Raw genomic sequence first — 17,586 nt, forward strand, 5'->3', positions numbered from 1 at the left:
TCACATAGAACACTGAAGACCTGTGAAGAGCACAGTGAGCCTTCACTCCTACTGTGTGGCATTCGCTGGACCTTCAGTCCATCTTTAGGCCCAGGCTGAACCTTCCCTACCTAGTTTGACTTAAGAAGACTGCTCCAGGTGTGCTTAGCATTGCCTTCCAAATGTCATCACTTTGCCAGTTATGCAGCAAGCAGTCTTCTGAGGACTTGTATGCCAACTGTGCTCTTGCCCTGCTCCTACACGACACATTGTGGATGTTTTAAGGATCGATGGCATGGAAAAAAATGGCCTCAAGGGCCAGTCACACAGAGGTCGATCGAGTTGTATTCAGTACGCCATAAGTCTTTACCCTCCATGCAGCTGCTGGTCACGGATACCATAAGGAACACTGGGATACACAGTAAATGCACTCTGGTCCCTACCTGCCCATGGTGAACACAGGGCCAGGGCCTATGACATAAATAAGAAGGTCGTTCACCTAGACATCAAATGGCAGAAGTTTGGAGTGACCAATCAAGCCGCTGTGAGCCTGCATTCCATCTTAGCTGCCTCACATGGAATGAATAGAACCCCTTAACAGCTGCGAGAGTCGTGACTCATAACTTTCTACATGTCATAAACTTTGGGCACTACTTAGCTGGCCAGTGAGACAGACGTCACAGCTGTCTGATCCACAGATATGATGATGGTCTATGGCCCACAACATTGAGACGGTCCTAAAGCCACCAGAAAAGGATCCTGCTTGAGAAGGCCAGTAAGACACAGACCAAGTTTACATAGGTGTGACTTTCATACATAAAACTTTCAGACTGGTTCTGCATTGAGGGCACACACACTCCCACAAACAATACTGCAGAGGTCTGGAGAGTCATGGAATAATATACAGTAAGTCACAACTGGCCACAGCCATGAGCCAGGGCCACGAAGTTAATTGGAGAGCCGTTCATTGAAGCTCCCCTCCTCCCCGAATCAAAGATTTGAAGCATTGGGTTCTACCTAGAATGACCGACATGTCCCACTCCTAAGGAACTGCAGGACTGAGCAACTTGAGGAGCTCCTCGTCACAGTGTGAGAATGTCAGGCCCCTGGATTTCGAGAACAGGACAGTTGAGGTACATTTTCCCACTACGAAACATGCACTCACACGACTGACATCCAGTGTAACATTCAGTTCCTCTTGGACGCATTGTGCGAACCACCTGGCGACGTTCCCCCTGCAGAGCTACATTGGGCTGCCAGCTAGCATGATGTGAGGTCACTGTCAGGCTAGGGTCCATCAGGGAGTATCTGTACGAAAAATGCCCAGGCCGGGCACTCCTGCTCTCCACAGCCTGCATACAGCCCTCTGAAAAGGAATGTTTATAGAATCAGAGAGAAACCATCCCTCGGGACAGAACCTGGTTGAAAAGTGAGGAGGGCATTGCCATTCATTGAGAACCCCAGGGACTCAGTAAGCAAAAGGCCCCCAGGAGACACATGGGTTTCTGATATCTCAGTCTTCCTTCACCCTTCCTGCCTCCATCAAAAGCCCTAGCATTGTTCAGGAGCTCATGGAGCCCTCGCTCATACCATTGCTCATTAAGCACTAAAGTCTCTCACCAGACAGCCGAGAGATGAGCCGCAGGACATACATGGTTGCCTGCTGCCAACGTTTTTCGTTTGACTGATGCTGCCATGGGCTCAAACGACCTCCAGCTTGAGGCCAACAACTTGAAATGGAGTGGTTCATGAGTTTATCAGCTTGCCGTCCATTTAGGTTACAACTGGGGGGGAAATGAGCAGGGCCAAGCCATGCAGTCCACCCACCTTGTCACAGATAGCATATAGCACACCAAGATCCAGGAGAGAGTCTTGCAGTAAGCCTGAATTCCCCCTCTTTTGACTCGCATAGAACACTGAGAATCTGTGAAGAGCACTGTGAGCCCTCACTCCTACTATACAGCATTCGTCTGACCTTCAGTTCTTCTTTAGGCTCAGGCTGAACCTGGCCTGCCTAGTTTCACGTAAGTGAACTGCTCAAGGTGTGGTTAGCAATGTTGTTCAAATGTCCTCACTCTGTCAGCTATGCAGTAAGCAATCTTCTGAGGACTTGTAGGCCAAGTGTGCTCTTGCCCTGGTTCAAGGCGCCACCTTGTGGATATTTTAAGAATCGTTGACATGGAAAAATGCTGGCCTAAAGGATAAGTTCCACAGAGGTCTGTGGAGAAGTGGTCAACACGAAAATCTTCTGAGGATTTGTAGGCCAAGTGTGCTCTTGCCCTGGTTCAAGGCGCCACCGTGTGGATATTTTAAGGATCGTTGACATGGAAAAACGCTGGCCTAAAGGATAAGTTGCACAGAGGTCTGTGGAGAAGTGGTCAACACGCAGCAAGTCTATGTCCTTCATGCAGCTGCTGCTCACGGCTATCATGAGGACCACTGGAATGCACTGTCAACGCACGCTGATCCCTACCTGGCCATGGTGAATACAGGCCAACGGCCTAGGAAGTAAATAAGAAGGCCCTTGGCCTAGCCTTCAAAGGATAGAAGGTTGGAGTGGCCAATCAAGCCGCAGTGAGCCTGCATTCTATCTTAACTGTCTCACACAGAATGACGAGAACCCCTTAACAGCTGTGAGAGTCATGACTCATACCTTTCCTCAAATCATAAACTTTCGGCACTACTTAGCTGGCCAGTGAGACAGCCCTCATGGCTGTCTGCTCCGTGGATATGGTGAGAGTCTATTGCTCACAGCAGCGAGACTGTCCCCAAGCCAGAGGAAAAGCATCTTGCTTGAGAAAGCCAGTCAGACACAGCCCAAGTTCACACAGGTGTGACATTCATACATAAAACTTTCAGACTGATTCTGCATTTAGGGCACACCCACTCCCAGAAACAATACTGCAGAGGTCTGCAGAGTCATGGAATAATACAGACTGAACCAGAACTGCCAAAGCCATGAGCCAGGGCCACGAAGTTAATTGGAGAGCCTTGCATTGAAGCTCCCCTTCTCCCTGAATCAATGATATGAAGCATTGGGTTCTACCTAGAATGGCCGACATGTCCCACTCCTAACGAACTGCAGGCAGGAGCAACTTGAGGAGCTCATCATCGCAGTGTGAAACTGCCAGGCCCCGGGATTTGGAGCACAGGACAGTTGAGGTTCATTTTGCTACTAGGAAACCTGCACTCACACGGTTGGCATCCAGTGTAACATTCAGTTCCTCTTGGACGCATTGTGAGAACCACCTGGCATCTTTCTCCTTGTAGAGCCAAGTTGAGCTGCCGGCTAGAATGCTGTGAGGTCACTGTCAGGCTAAGCTTAATCAGGGAGAATCTGTATGAACAATGGGCAGGCCGGGCACTCCTGCTCTCCACAGCCTGCATACAGCCCTCTGAAAAGGAATGGTTATAGAATCAGAGAGAAAACATCGCTCGCGACAGAACCCGGTTGAAAAGTGAGCAGGGCATTGCCATTCATTGAGACCTCCAGGGACTCAGTAGGCAAATGGCCCCCAGGTGACCAATGCGTTTCTGATATCTCAGTCTTTCTTCACCCTCCCTGCCTCCCTCAAAAGCCCTAGCATGGTTCAGGAGCTCAAGGAGCCCTCGCTCATACCATTGTGCGTGAAACACTACATTCTCTAGCCAGCCAGCCGAGAGATGAGCCGCAGGACATCCATGGTTGCCTCCTGCCGATCTTTTGGGTGTCACTGATGTTTCCATGGGCTCAAACGAATCCCAGCTTGAGGCCAACCACCTGCAATGGGATGGTTCATGAGTTCATCAGAGTTCATGAAGTCATCAGCCTGCCGTCCCTTCAGATTACAACTGGTGGAGAAATGAACAGGGCCTAGCCATGCAGTCCACCCACCTGGCCACAGATAGCAAATAGCACACCAAGATCCAAGAGAGTGTCTTGGAGTGAGCCTGAATTCCCCCTCTTTTGACTCACATAGAACACTGAGAACCTGTGAAGAGCACTGCGAGCCCTCACTCCTACTGTGCAGCATTCGCCTGACCTTCAGTCCATCTTTAGGCCCAGGCTGAACCTGCCCTGCCTAGTTTCAGGTAACTGGAATGCTCAAGGTGTGGTTAGCAATGCCATCCAAATGTCCTCACTCTGCCAGCTATATAGTAAGCAGTCTTCTGAGGACTTGTAGGCCAAGTGTGCTCTTGCCCTGGTCCTAGGCGCTACCTTGTGGATGTTTTAAGGATCGTTGGCATGGAAAAATGCTGGCCTCAAGGACAAGTCACACAGAGGTCTGTGGTGGAGTGTTCAGCACGCCGCAAGTCTTAACCCTTCATGCAGCTGCTGCTAACGGCTACCACGAGGACCACTTGGATACACAGTTAACGCACCCTGGTCCGTTCCTGGCCCTGGTGAACACAGGGCTAGAGCCTAGCAAGTAAATAAGAAGGCCCTTGGCCTACACATCAAAAGGTAGAAGGTTTGAGTGATCAATCAAGCTGCAGTAAGCCTGCATTCCAACTTAGCTGCCTCACACAGAATAACTAGAACCCCTTCACAGCTGCGAGAGTTGTGACTAATATCTTTCCGCATGTCATAAACATTGGGCACTACTTAGCTGGCCAGTGAAACAGCCCTCATGGCTGTCAGCTCCGTGGATATGGTGAGGGTCTATTACCCACAGTAGGGAGACTGTCCCCAAGCCAGAGGAAAAGCATCCTGCTTGAGAAGGCCAGTCAGACACAGCCCAAGTTAAATCAGGTGTGACTTTCATACATAAAACTTTCAGACTGGTTTTGCATTGAGAGCACACTCACTCCCAGAAACAATACTGCAGAGGTCTGGAGAGTCATGGAATAATACGGAGTGAGCCGGAACTAGCCACAGCCATGAGCCAGGACCACGAAGGTAATTGGAGAGCCTTGCATTGAACGTCCCCTCCTCCCCAAATCAGATTTGAAGCATTGGGTTCTACTTAGAATGGTCAACATGTCCCACTCCTAAGGTACTGCAGGCCTGAGCAACTTGAGGAGCTCCTGGTCACAGTGTGAGTCTGCCAGGCTCCTGAATTTCGAGCACAGGACAGTTGAGGTACATTTTACTACTATGAATCCTGCACTCACACGGCTGGCATCCAGTGTAACATTCAGTTCAGCTTGGATGCATTGTGTGAACTACCTGGCATCATTCTCCTTGCAGAGCGAGGTTGAGCTGTCGTCTAGCACGATGTGAGGTCACTGTCAGGCGAGGCTCCATCAGGGAGAATCTGTATGAACAATGGTGAGGATTGGCACTGATGCTCTCCACAACCTGCATACAGCCCTCTGAAAAGGAATGATTATAGAATCTTAGAGAAACCATGATACGGGACACAACCCGGTTGAAAAGTGAGCAGGGCATTGCCATTCATTGAGACCTCCAGGGACTCAGTAGCAAAACGCCCCCAGGTGACACATGGGATTCTGATATCTCAGTCTTCCTTCACCCTCTCTGCCTCCCTCAAAAGCCCTAGCATGGCTAAGGAGCTCATGGAGCCCTCGTTCACACCATTGTGCATGAAGCACTACAGTCTCTAGCCAGCCAGCCGAGAGATGAGCACGAAAGACATCCACGGTTGTCCCCTGCAGACCTTTTTGGTTTCACTGATGCTGCCATGGGCTCAAACGAACACCAGTTTGAGGCCACCCACCTGAAAAGAAATGGTTCATTACTTCATAAGCCTGCCATCCCTTCAGAATACAACTGGTGGGGAAATGAGCAGGGCCTAGCCATGCAATCCACCCACCTTGCCACAGATAGCAAATAGTACACCAAGATCCAGGAGAGAGTCTTGCAGTGAGCCTGAATTCTCCCTCTTTTGATTCACATAGAACACTGAGAACCTGTGAAGAGCACTGTGAGCCCTCACTCCTACTGTGTGGCATTCACCTGAACTTCAGTCCATCTTTAGGCCCAGGCTGAACCTGGCCAGTCTAGATGCACATAAGTGGACTGCGCAAGGGGTGGTTAGCAATGCCGTCCAAATGTCCTCACTTTGCCAGCTATGCAGTAAGCAGTCTTCTGTTGACGTGTAGGCCAAGTGGGTTCTTGCCCTGGTACTAGGCGCCACCTTGTGGATGTTTTAAGGATCTTTGGAGAGGAAAAACGCTGGCCTCAAGGACAAGTCACACAGAGGTCTGTGGAGCAGTGGTCAGCACGCAGCAAGTCCATACCATCCATGCAGCTGCTGCTCACGGCTACCATGAGAACCACTGGGATACACAGTCAATGCACCTTGGTCTCTACCTGGCCCTGGTGAACACAAGGCCCGGGCCTTGGAAGTAAATAAGAAGGCCCTTGGCCTAGCCTTCAAATGGAAGAAGGTTGGAGTGGCCAATCAAGCCACAGTGAGCCTGCATTCCATCTTAGCTGCCTCGCACAGAATGACTAGAACCCCTTAATAGCTGCGAGAGTCGTGACAATCGTGACTCATTCCTCTCTGCATGTCATAAAACTTGGGCACTAATTAGCTGGCTAGTGAGACAGCCCTCACGGCTGTCAGATCCGTGCATATGGTGAGGGTCTATTTCCCACAGCACAGACACTGTCCCCAAGCCCGAGGAAAAGCATCCTGTTTGACAAGGCCAGTCAGACACAGCCCAAGTTCACACAGGTGTGATATTCATACACAAAACTTTCAGACTGGTTCTGCATTCAGGGCACACCCACTCCCAGAAACAACACTGCAGAGGTCTGAAGAGTCATGGAGTAATACGCACTGAGCCGGAACTTGCCATAGCCATGAGCCAGGGCCAGGAAATTAATTGGAGAGCCTTGCATTGAAGCTCCCCTCCTCCCCGAATCAAAGATTTGAAGGATTGTGCTCTACCTAGAATGGCCGACATGTCCCGCTCCTAACGAACTCCAGGCAGGAGCAACTTGAGGAGCTCCTCGTTACAGTGTGAGATGGCTAGGCCCCTGGATGTTGAGCACAGGACAGTTGAGGTTCATTTTGCCACTAGAAAATCTGCACTCACACGGCTGGCATCCAGTGTAACATTCAGTTCCTCTTGCAAGCATTGTGAAAAGCGCCTGGGGTCATTCTCCTTGCAGAGCCACGTTGAGCTGCTGGCTAGCATGATGTGAGGTCACTGTCAGGCTAGGCTCCATCAGTGAGAATATGTACGAACAATGGGCAGGCCGGGCACTCTTGCTCTCCACAGCCTGCATACAGCCTTCTGAAAAGGAATGGTTATAGAATCAGAGAGAAAACATCGCTGGGGATGGAACAAGGTTGAAAAGTGAGCAGGGCATTTCCGTTCATTGAGACACTTAGGGACTCAGTAGGCAAAAGGCCCCCAGGTGACCAACGGATTTCTGATATCTCAGTCTTCCTTCACGCTCCCTGCCTCCCTCAAAAGCCCCAGCATGGCTCAGGAGCTCAAGTAGCCCACGCTCACACCATTGAGCATGAAGCACTAGAGTCTCTAGCCAGCCAGCTGAGAGATGAGCCGCAGGACATCCATGGTTGCCTCCTGCCGACCTTTTGGGTGTCACTGATGCTGCCATGGGCTCAAACGAACCCAAGCTTGAGCCCAACCACCTGCAATGGGATGGTTCATGAGTTCATCAGCCGGCCATCCCTTCAGATTACAACCGGTGGGGAAAAGAGCAGGGCCTAGCCATGAAATCCACCCACCTGACCACAGATAGCAAATAGCACACCAAGATCCAGGAGAGAGTCTTGGAGTGAGCCTGAATTCCCCCTGTTTTGACTCACATGGAACACTGAGAACCTGTGAAGAGCACTGTGACCCCTCACTCCTACTGTGCGGCATTCGCCTGACCTGCAGTCCATCTTTAGCCCAGGCTGAACCTGCCCTGCCTCGTTTCACGTAAGTGCACTGCTCCAGGTGTGGTCACCAATGCTGTCCAAATGTCATCACTCTGTCAGCTAGGCAGCAAGCACTCTTCTGAGACGTGCTAGGCCAACTGTGCTCTTGCTGTGGTCCTAGGCGCCACTTTGTGGATGTTTTAAGGATCGTTGGCTTGGAAAAATGCTTGCCTCAAGGACAAGTCACACAGAGGTCTGTCGAGTAGTGGTCCGCACACAGCAAGTCTATACTCTCCATGCAGGTGCTGCTCACGGCTACCATGAGGAACATTGGGATACACATTCAACGCACTCTGGTCCCTACCTGGCCCTGGTGAACACTGGGCCAGAGCCTCGGATGTAAATAAGAAGGCCCTTGGCCTAGCCTTCAAAATGGAAGAAGGTTGGAGTGGCCAATCAAGCCGCAGAGAGCCGGCATTCCATCTTAGCTGCCTCGCACAGAATGACTAGAACCCCTTAACAGCTGTGAGAGTTGTGATTCATACCTTTCCACATGTCATAAATTTTGGGCACTACTTAGTTGGCCAGTGAGACAGCCCTCATGGCTGTTGGCTCCGTGGACATAGTGAGGGTCTATTGCCCACAGCAGGGAGATGGTCCCCAAGCCAGAGGAAAAGCATCCTGCTTGAGAAGGCCAGTCAGACACAGCTCAAGTTCACAGAGGTGTGACTTTCATACATAAAACTTTCATACTGGCTTTGCATTCAGGGCACACTCTCTCCCAGAAACAGTACTGTAGCAGTCTGGAGAGTCGTGGAATAATACGCACTGAGCCAGAACTTGCCACAGCCGTGACTCCGGACCACAAAGTTAATTGGAGAGCCTTGCATTGAACCTCCGCTCCTCCCCAAATCAATGATTTGAAGCATTGGGTTCTACCTAGAATGGCCGACATGTCCCACTCCTAATGAACTGCAGGCAGGAGCAACTTGAGGAGCTCCTCGTCACAGTGTGAGACTGCTGGGCTCCTGGATTTTGACCACAGGACAGTAGAGGTTCATTTTGCCACTAGGAAACTTGCACTCACACGGCTGGCATCGAGTGTTACATTCGGGTCCTCTTGGACGCATTGTGAGAACCACCTGGTGTCGTTCTCCTTGCACAGCCAAGTGGCGCTCCCGGCTAGAATGATGTGAGGTCACTGTCAGGCTAGGCTCCATCAGGGAGAATCTGTACGAACAATTGGCAGGCCGGGAACTCCTGTCTCCACAGCCTCCATACAGGCCTCTGAAAGAATTGGTTATAGAATCAGAGAGAAAACATCACTCGGGACAGAACCCGGTTGAAAAGTGAGCAGGGCATTTCCGTTCATTGAGACCCCCAGGGACTCACTAGGCGAAAGGCCCCCAGGGGACCCATGATTTTCTGATATCTCAGTCTTCCTTCACCCTCTCTGCTTCCCTCAAAAGCCATAGCATGGTTCAGGAGCTCAAGTAGCCCTCGCTCTTACCATTGTGGGGGAAGCACTACAGCCTCTAGGCAGCCAGGTGGGAGATGAGCCACAGGACATCAATGGATGCCTCCTGCCAAACTTTTGGGTGTCACTGATGCTGTCATGGTCTCAGACGAACCCTAGTTTAGGCCAACCACCTGCAATGGGATGGTTCATGAGGTCATCAGTCTGCCGTCCCTTCAGATTACAAGCCAGCCAGGAGAGATGAGCCACAGGACATCCATGGATGCCTCCTGCCAAACTTTTGGGTGTCACTGATGCTGCCATGGTCTCAGACGAACCCTAGCTTAGGCCAACCACCTGCAATGGGATGGTTCATGAGGTCATCAGTCTGCCGTCCCTTCAGATTACAACTGGAGGGGAAATGAGCAGGGCCTAGCCATGCAGTCCACCCACCTGGCCACAGATAGCAAATAGCACACCAAGATCCTGGAGAGAGTCTTGCAGTGAGCCTGAATTCCCCCTCTTTTGACTCGTATAGAACACTGAGAACCTGTGAAGAGCACTGTGATCCCTCACTCCTACTGTGCGGCATTCGCCTTACCTTAAGTCCATCTGTAGGCCCAGGCTGAACCTGCCCTGCCTCGTTTCACGTAAGTGGACCACTCAAGGTGTGGCTAGCAATGCCATCCAAATGTCCTCACTCTGCCAGCTATGCAGTAAGCAGTCTTCTGAGGACTTGTAGGCTAAGTGTGCTCTTCCCTGGTCCTAGGCACCACTCGTGGATGTTTTAAGGATCATTGGCATGGAAAAATGCTGGCCTCAAGGACAAGTCACACAGAGGTCTCTGACGTAGTGGTCAGCACGCAGCAATTCTATAACCTCCATGCAGCTGCTGCTCACGGCTATCATGAGGACCACTGGGATACACACTCAATGCACCCTGGTCCCTACCTAGCCCTGTTGAACACAGCGCCAGGGCCTAGGAAGTAAATAAGAAAGCCCTTCGCCTAGGCATCAAATGGTAGAAGATTGGAGTGGCTGAACAAGCCACAGTGAGCCGGCATTCCATCGTAGGGGCCTCACACAGAATGACTAGAACGCCTTAACAGCTGCGAGAGTCGTGACTCATACCTTTCTGCATGTCATAAACTTTGGGCACTAGTTAGCTGGCCAGTGAGACAGCCCTCACGAGTGTCTGCTCCGTGGATATGGTGAGGGTCTATTGTCCACAGCAGGGAGACTGTCCCCAAGCCATAGGAAAAGCATCTTGCTTGAGAAGGCCAGTGAGACACAGCCCAAGTTCACACAGGTGTGACTTTCATACCTAAAACTTTCAGACTGGTTCTGCATTCAGGGCACACCCACTCCCAGAAACAGTATTGCAGAGGTCTGGAGAGTCATGGAATAATACGAACTGAGCCAGAAATGGCCACAGCCATGAGCCAGGGCCACAAAGTTAACTGGAGAGGCTTGCATTGAACCTCTCCTCCCCCCCCCAGAATCAAAGATTTGAAGCATTGGGTTCTACCTAGAATGGCCAACATGTCCCACTCCTAACGAACTGCAGGACTGAGCAAGTTGAGGAGCTCCTCGTCACAGTGTGAAAGTGCCAGGCCCATGGATTTAGAGCACAGGACAGTTGAGGTACATTTTGCCACTACGAAACCTGCACTCGCACGGCTGGCATCCAGTGTAACATTCAGTTCCTCTTGGACACATTGTGCGAACCACCTGGCGTCATTCTCCTTGCAGAGCGACTTTGAATTGCCGGCTAGCATGATGTGAGGTCACTGTCAGGCTAGGCTCCATCAGGGAGAATCTGAACGAACAATGGTCTGGCCGGGCTCTCCTGCTCTCCACAGCCTGCATATAGCCCTCTGAAAAGGAATGGTAATAGAATCAGACAGAAACCTTCGCTCAAGACAGAACACGGCTGAACAATGTGGAGGGCATTGCCATTCACTGAGATACCCTGGGATTCAGTAGCCAAAGCTCCCCAGGTGACACATGGGTTTCTGATGTCCCAGTCTTTCTTTACCCTCCCTGCCTCCGTTAAAAGCGCTAGCATGGTTGAGGAGCTCATGGAGCCCTCACTCATACCATTGTGCATGAGATAGTACAGGCTGTAGTCAGTCAGCTGAGAGAGGAGCCACAGGACATCCATGGTTGCCTCCTGCCGACCTATTTGGTTTCACTGATGCTGCCATGGGCTCAAACGAACTCCAGCTTGAGGCCAACGTCCTGAAATGGATTGGTTCATGAGTTCATCAGCCTGCTGTCCCTTCATGTTATAACTGGTTGGGAAATGAGCAGGGCCTAGCCATGCAGTCCACGCCCCTTGCCACGGAAAGCAAATAGTACACCAAGATCCAGGAGAGAGTCTTGCAGTGAGCCTGAATTCCCCCTCTTTTGACTCGCATAGAACATGAAGGACCTGTTAAGAGCACTGTGAGCCCTCATTCCTACTGTGCGGCATTCACCTCACCTTCAGTCCATCTTTAGGCGCAGGCTGAACTGGCCGTGCCTAGTTTCACGTAAGTGGACTGCTCCAGGTGTGGTTAGCAATGCCGTCCAAATGTCCTCACTCTGCCAGCTATGCAGTAAGCAGTCTTCTGAGGACTTGTAGGCCAACTGTGCTCTAGCCCTGGTCGTAGGCGCCACCTTGTGGATGTCTTAAGGATCGTTGGCATGGAAAAATGCCGGCCTCAAGGACAAGTCACACAGAAGTCTGTGAAGTAGCGGTCAGCACGCAGCAAGTCTATACCTTCCACGCAGCTGCTGCTCACGTCTACCATGAGGACCACTGGGATACACAATCAATGCACCCTGGGTTCTTCCTGGCCCTGGTGAGCACAGGTCCAGGGCCTCGGAAGTAAATAAGAAGGCACTTGGCCTAGACATTAAATGGTAGAACGTTGGAGTGGCCAATCAAGCTGCAGTGAGCTGCATTCCATCTTAGCTGTCTCGCACAGAATGACAAGAACCCCTTAACAGCTGCAAGAGTCGTGACTCATACCTTTCCGCATGTCATAAACTTTGGGCACTACTTAGCCGTCCAGTGAGACAGCCCTCACGGCTGTCACCTCCGTGGATATGGTGAGGGTCTATTGCCCACAGCAGGGAGACTGTCTTCAAGACAGAGGAAAAGCATCCTGCTTGAGAAGGCCTGTCAGACACAGCCCAAGTTCACACAGGTGTGACTTTCATACATAAAACTTTCAGACTGGTTCTGCATTCACGGCACACCCAGTCACAGAAAGAATACTGCCGAGGTCTGGAGAGTCATGTAATAATACGCACTGAGCCGGAACTTGGCACAGCCATGAGCTAGGACCACGAAGTTAATTGGAGAGCCTTGCATTGAACCTCCCCTCCACCGCAAATCAATGATTTGAAGCATTAGGTTCTACCTCGAATTGTCCACATATCCCACTCCTAACGAACTGCAGGCAGGAGCAACTTGAGGAGCTCCTCATCACTGTGTGAAATGGCCAGGCCCCTGGATTTTCAGCGCAGAACAGTTGAGGTTCATTTTCCCACTATGAAACCTGCACTCACGAGGCTGGCATCCAATGTAATATTCAGTTCCTCTTGGACGCATTGTGAGAACCACCTGGCGTCGTTCTCCTTGCAGAGCCAAGTAGAGCTGCTGGCTAGCATGATGCGAGGTCACTGTCAGGCTAGGCTCCATCAGGGAGAATCTGTATGAACAAGGGGCAGGCCGGCCACTCCTGCTCTCCACAGCCTGCATACAGCCCTCTGCAAAGGAATGGTTAGAATCAGAGAGAAAACATCGCTCAGGACAGAACCCGGGTGAAAAGTAAGCAGGGCATTGCAATTCATTGACACCCACAGGGACTCAGTAGGCAAAGGTCCCCCAGGTGATCCATGGCTTTCTGAAATCTCAGTCTTCCTTCTATCTCCATGCCTCCCTCAAAAGCCCTAGCATGGTTCAGGAGCTCAAGGAGCCCTCGCTCATACCATTGTGCATGAAGCACTATAGTCTCTAGCCAGCCAGCTGAGAAATGAGCCGCAAGACATCCATTGTTGCCTCCTGCCAAACTTCTGGGTGTCACTGATGCTGCCATCGGCTCAAACAAACCCCAGCTTGAGGCCAACGACCTGCAATGGAATGATTCATGAGTTCATCAGCCTGCCATCCCTTCAAATTACAACTGGTGGGGACATGAGCAGGGCCTAACCATGCTGTCCATCCAACTTGCCAAAGATAGCGAATAGCACATCAAGATCCAGGAGAGAGTCTTGTAGTGAGCCTGAATTCCCCGTCTTTTGACTCGCATAGAGCACTGAGAACCTGTGAGGAGCACTGTGACCCCTCACTCCTACTGTGCGGCATTTGCCTGAACTTCAGTCCATCTTGAGGCCCAGGCTAACCTGCCCTGCATCGTTTCACGTAATTGGACTGCTCAAGGTGTGGTCAGCAATGCCATCCAAATGTCATCACTCTGCCAGCTAGGCAGCAAGCACTCTTCTGAGGACTTGTAGGCCAAATGTGCTCTTACCCTGGTACTAGGCGCCACCTTGTGGATGTTCTCAGGATCGTTGGCATGGAAAAATGCTGGCATCAAGGAGAAGTCACACAGAGGTCTGTGGAGTAGTGGTCAGCATGCAGCAAGTCTATACCCACCATGTAGCTGCTGCTCACGGCTACCATGAGGACCACTGGGATACACAGTCAACGCACACTTGTCCCTACCTGGCCCCGGTGCACACAGTGCCAGGGCCTCGAAAGTAAATAATAAGGTTCCTGGCCTAGCTTTCAAATGGAAGAAAGTTGGAGTGGCCAGTCAAGCCGCAGTGAGCCTGTATTCCATATTAGCTGAATCGCACAGAATGACTAGAACCCCTTAACAGCTGCGAGCGTCGTAACTCATACCTCTCTGCATGTCATAAACATTGGGCACTGCTTAGCTGGCCATTGAGACAGCCCTCACGGCTGTCAGCTCCGTGGATATGCTGACCGCCTATTGCCCACTGCAGGGAGACAGTCCCCAAGCCAGAGGAAAAGCATCCTGCTTGAGAAGGCCAGTCAGACTCAGCCAAAGTCCACACAGCTGTGACTTTCATACATAAAACTTTCCAGTAGGTTCTGCATTCAGGGTACACTCACTCCCAGAAACAATACTGCAGAGGTCTGGAGAGTCATGAAATAATACGCACTGAGCCGGATCTTGCCACAGCCATGAGCCAGGGCCACGACGTTAATTGGAGAGCCTTGCACTGAACCTCCCCTCCTCCCAGAATCAATAATTTGAAGCATTGGGTTCTATCTAGAATGGCCGACTTGTCCCAGTTCTAAGGAGTTCTACGCATGAGGAACTTTAGGAGCTCGTCGTCACAGCGTGAGACTGCTAGGCCCCTGGATTTCGAGCACAGGACTGTTGAGGTTCATTTTGCCACTATGAAACCTGCACTCACGCGGCTGGCATCCAGTGTAACATTCAGTTCCTCTTGGACGCAATGTGAGAATCACCTGTCATCGTTCTCCTTGCAGAGCCAAGTTGAACTGCCGGCTAACATGATGTGAGGTCACAGTCAGGCTAGGCTCCATCAGGGAGAATCTGTACGAACAATAGGCAGGCCAGGCACTCCTGCTCTCCACAGCGTGCATACATCCCTCTGAAAAGGAATGGTTACAGAATCAGAGAGAAAACATCGCTCGGGACAGAACCCAGGTGAAAATTGAGCAGGGCATTGCCATTCCTTGAGATCCCCAGGGACTCAGTTGGCAAAGGGCCTCCAGGTGACCCACAGCCTTCTGATATCTCAGTCTTCCTTCACCCTTCCTGCCTCCCTCAAAAGCCGTAGCATGGTTGTGGAGCTTATGGAGCCCTCGCTCATACCATTGTGCATGAATTACTACAGTCTCTAGCCAGCCAGCCAAGAGAACAGCCGCCAGACATGCCTCCTGCCGACCTTTTTGGTTTCACTGATGCTGCCATCGGCTCAAAAGCACCCCACCTGAGGCCATCCACCCGAAATGGAATGGTTCATGAGTTCATCAGCCTGCTGTCCCTTCAGATTACAACTGGTGGGGAAATGAGCAGGGCCTAGCCATGCAGTCCTCCCACCTTGCCACATATAGCAAATAGCACACCGAGGTCCATGAGAGAGTCTTGGAGTGAACCTGAATTCCCCCTATTTTGACTCGCATAGAACACTGAGAACCTGTGAAGAGCACTGTGAGCCCTCACTCCTTCTGTGCAGCATTCGCATGACCTTCAGTCCATCTTTAGGCCCAGGCTGAACCTGCTCTGCCTAGTTTGACTTAAGTGGACTGCTCAAGCTGTGGTTAGCAATGCCGTCCAAATGTCATCCCTCTGCCAGCTATGCAGTAAGCAGTCTTTTGATGACTTGTAAGCGAAGTGTGCTGTTGCCCTGGTCCTAGGCACTATCTTGTGGATATTTTAAGTGTTGTTGTCATGGAAAAACACAGTCCTCAAGGACAAGTCACACAGAGGTCTGTTGAGAAGTGGTCACCACAAAATAAAACTGTACCCTCCATGTAGGGCTACCATGAGCACCACTGGGATACACAGTCAACGCACCCTGGTCCCTACCTGCCCCTGGTTAACACAGCGCAAGGGGATAGGAAGTATATGAGAAGGTCTTTTGCCTAGACATCAAATGGCAGAAGTTTGGTGTGGACAATCAAGCCACAGTGAGCCTGCATTCCATCATAGGTCCCTTGCACAGAGTGAATAGAACCACTTAACAGCTGCGAGAGAATTGACTCATTCTTTTCAGAATGTCATTAACTTTGGGGACTACTTAGCTGGCCAGTGAGAAAGCCCTCATGGCCGTCTTCTCCATGGATATGTTTTTGGTCTGTTGCCCAAAGCAGTGAGACTGTCTTCAAGCCAGCAGAAAAGCATCCTGCTTGAGAAGGCCAGTTAGACCGAGGCCAAGTTCACACAGGCATGACTGTCATACATTAAACTTTCAGACTGGTTCCACAATCTGGGAATTCCCACTCACAGAAACCATACTGCGGAGGTCTGGAGACTCATGGCTAATATGCACTGAGCTGGAATTTGCACAGACATGAGCCAGGGCCACGACGGTAATTCGTGAGCCTTGCATTGAAACTCTGCTCCTCCTGAAATCAAAGAGTTGAATCATTGCGTTCTACCTAGCATGGCCGACAAGTCACACTCCTAACGAATTGTGGGCACTAGCAACTGAGGAACTCCTAGTCACAGTGTGTGACTCGCAGGCCCCTGGATTTCGAGCACAGGACAGTTGAGGTATATTTTGCCACTATGAAAGCTGCTCTCACACGGCTGGCATCCAGTGTAACATTTAGACCCTTTGACACATTGTGAGATCCACCTCACATAGTAAACAAGTCACACTCCTAACGATTTGTGGGCACTAGCAACTGAGGAACTCCTAGTCACACTGTGTGACTCGCAGGCCCCTGGATTTCGAGCACAGGACAGTTGAGGTACATTTTGCCACTATGAAAGCTGCTCTCACACGGCTGGAATCCAGTGTAACATTTAGACCCTTTTGACACATTGTGAGATCCACCTCGCATAGTCCTCCTTGCATAGCGAAGTTGAGCTGCTGGCTAGCCCTATGGGAGGGCTCTCTCAGCCTAAGCTCCATATGGGAGAACCTGTAGGAACAAATGTTCAGGCCGAGCGCTCATGCTCTCCACAGCATGCATGCAGCCATCTGAAAAGGAATGGTTTTAGAATAAAAGAGAATGCATCGCTTGGGACAGAACGCTGTTGAAAAATGAAAAGTGCATTGCCATTCATTGAGACCCCCAGGGACTCAGTATGCAAAAGGCCCCCAGTTGAGCCATGGCTTTCTGATATCTCAGTCTTCCTTCACCCTCCCTGCCTCCCTCAGTAGCCCTAGCATGGTGTAGGAGCTCATGGAGCCCTCACGCTTACCATTGTGCGTGAAGCACTGCAGTCTCTAGCCAGCCAGCCGAGAAATGAGCCACAGGACATCCATCGTTGCCTCCTGCCGACCTTTTCGGTTTCACTGATGCTGCCATGGTCTCCAAGTAACCCCAGATAGAAGCCACCCACCTACAATGGAATGGTTCATGAGTTCCTCAGCCTACCGTCCCTTCACATCACAGCTGGTGAGGAAATGAGCAGGGCCTAGCCATGCAGTCCAACCACCCTGCCACAGATAGCAAATAGTACACCAACATCCAGCAGAGAGTTTGGGATTGAGCCTGATTTCTCCCTTTTTTGACTCACATCGAACACTGAGGCCCTGTGAAGAGCACAGTGTGCCCTCACTCCTACTGTGTGGCATTCTCCTGATCTTCAGTCAAGTTTACGCCCAGGCTGAACCTGCCCTGCCTAGTTTGACTTAAGTAGA

At 51.0% G+C, this 17,586-nt stretch overlaps 1 long non-coding RNA gene across 3 annotated transcripts; it reads right to left on the reverse strand.

The window, feature by feature from the left end:
* Positions 1-9,505: 9,505 nt before the first annotated feature.
* Positions 9,506-12,947, reverse strand: LOC104854985. 3 transcript variants are annotated; one of them, XR_778274.1, is made up of 4 exons: positions 12,778-12,947; positions 11,320-11,460; positions 10,886-11,096; positions 9,506-9,576 (listed from the first exon to the last, which is right to left on the reverse strand). It is a non-coding gene; the product is annotated as an uncharacterized LOC104854985 (long non-coding RNA). The 3 variants fall into 3 exon arrangements; XR_778272.1 differs by lacking the exon at positions 12,778-12,947 and having other exon boundaries at positions 11,320-11,612; XR_778273.1 differs by lacking the exon at positions 12,778-12,947 and having other exon boundaries at positions 9,510-9,576; positions 10,748-11,096; positions 11,320-11,612.
* Positions 12,948-17,586: the final 4,639 nt, after the last annotated feature.

This window comes from Fukomys damarensis, unplaced genomic scaffold (genome assembly GCF_012274545.1).
Source record: "Fukomys damarensis isolate Sample0158 unplaced genomic scaffold, DMR_v1.0_HiC HiC_scaffold_103, whole genome shotgun sequence".
NCBI classification, from domain to species: domain Eukaryota; kingdom Metazoa; phylum Chordata; class Mammalia; order Rodentia; family Bathyergidae; genus Fukomys; species Fukomys damarensis.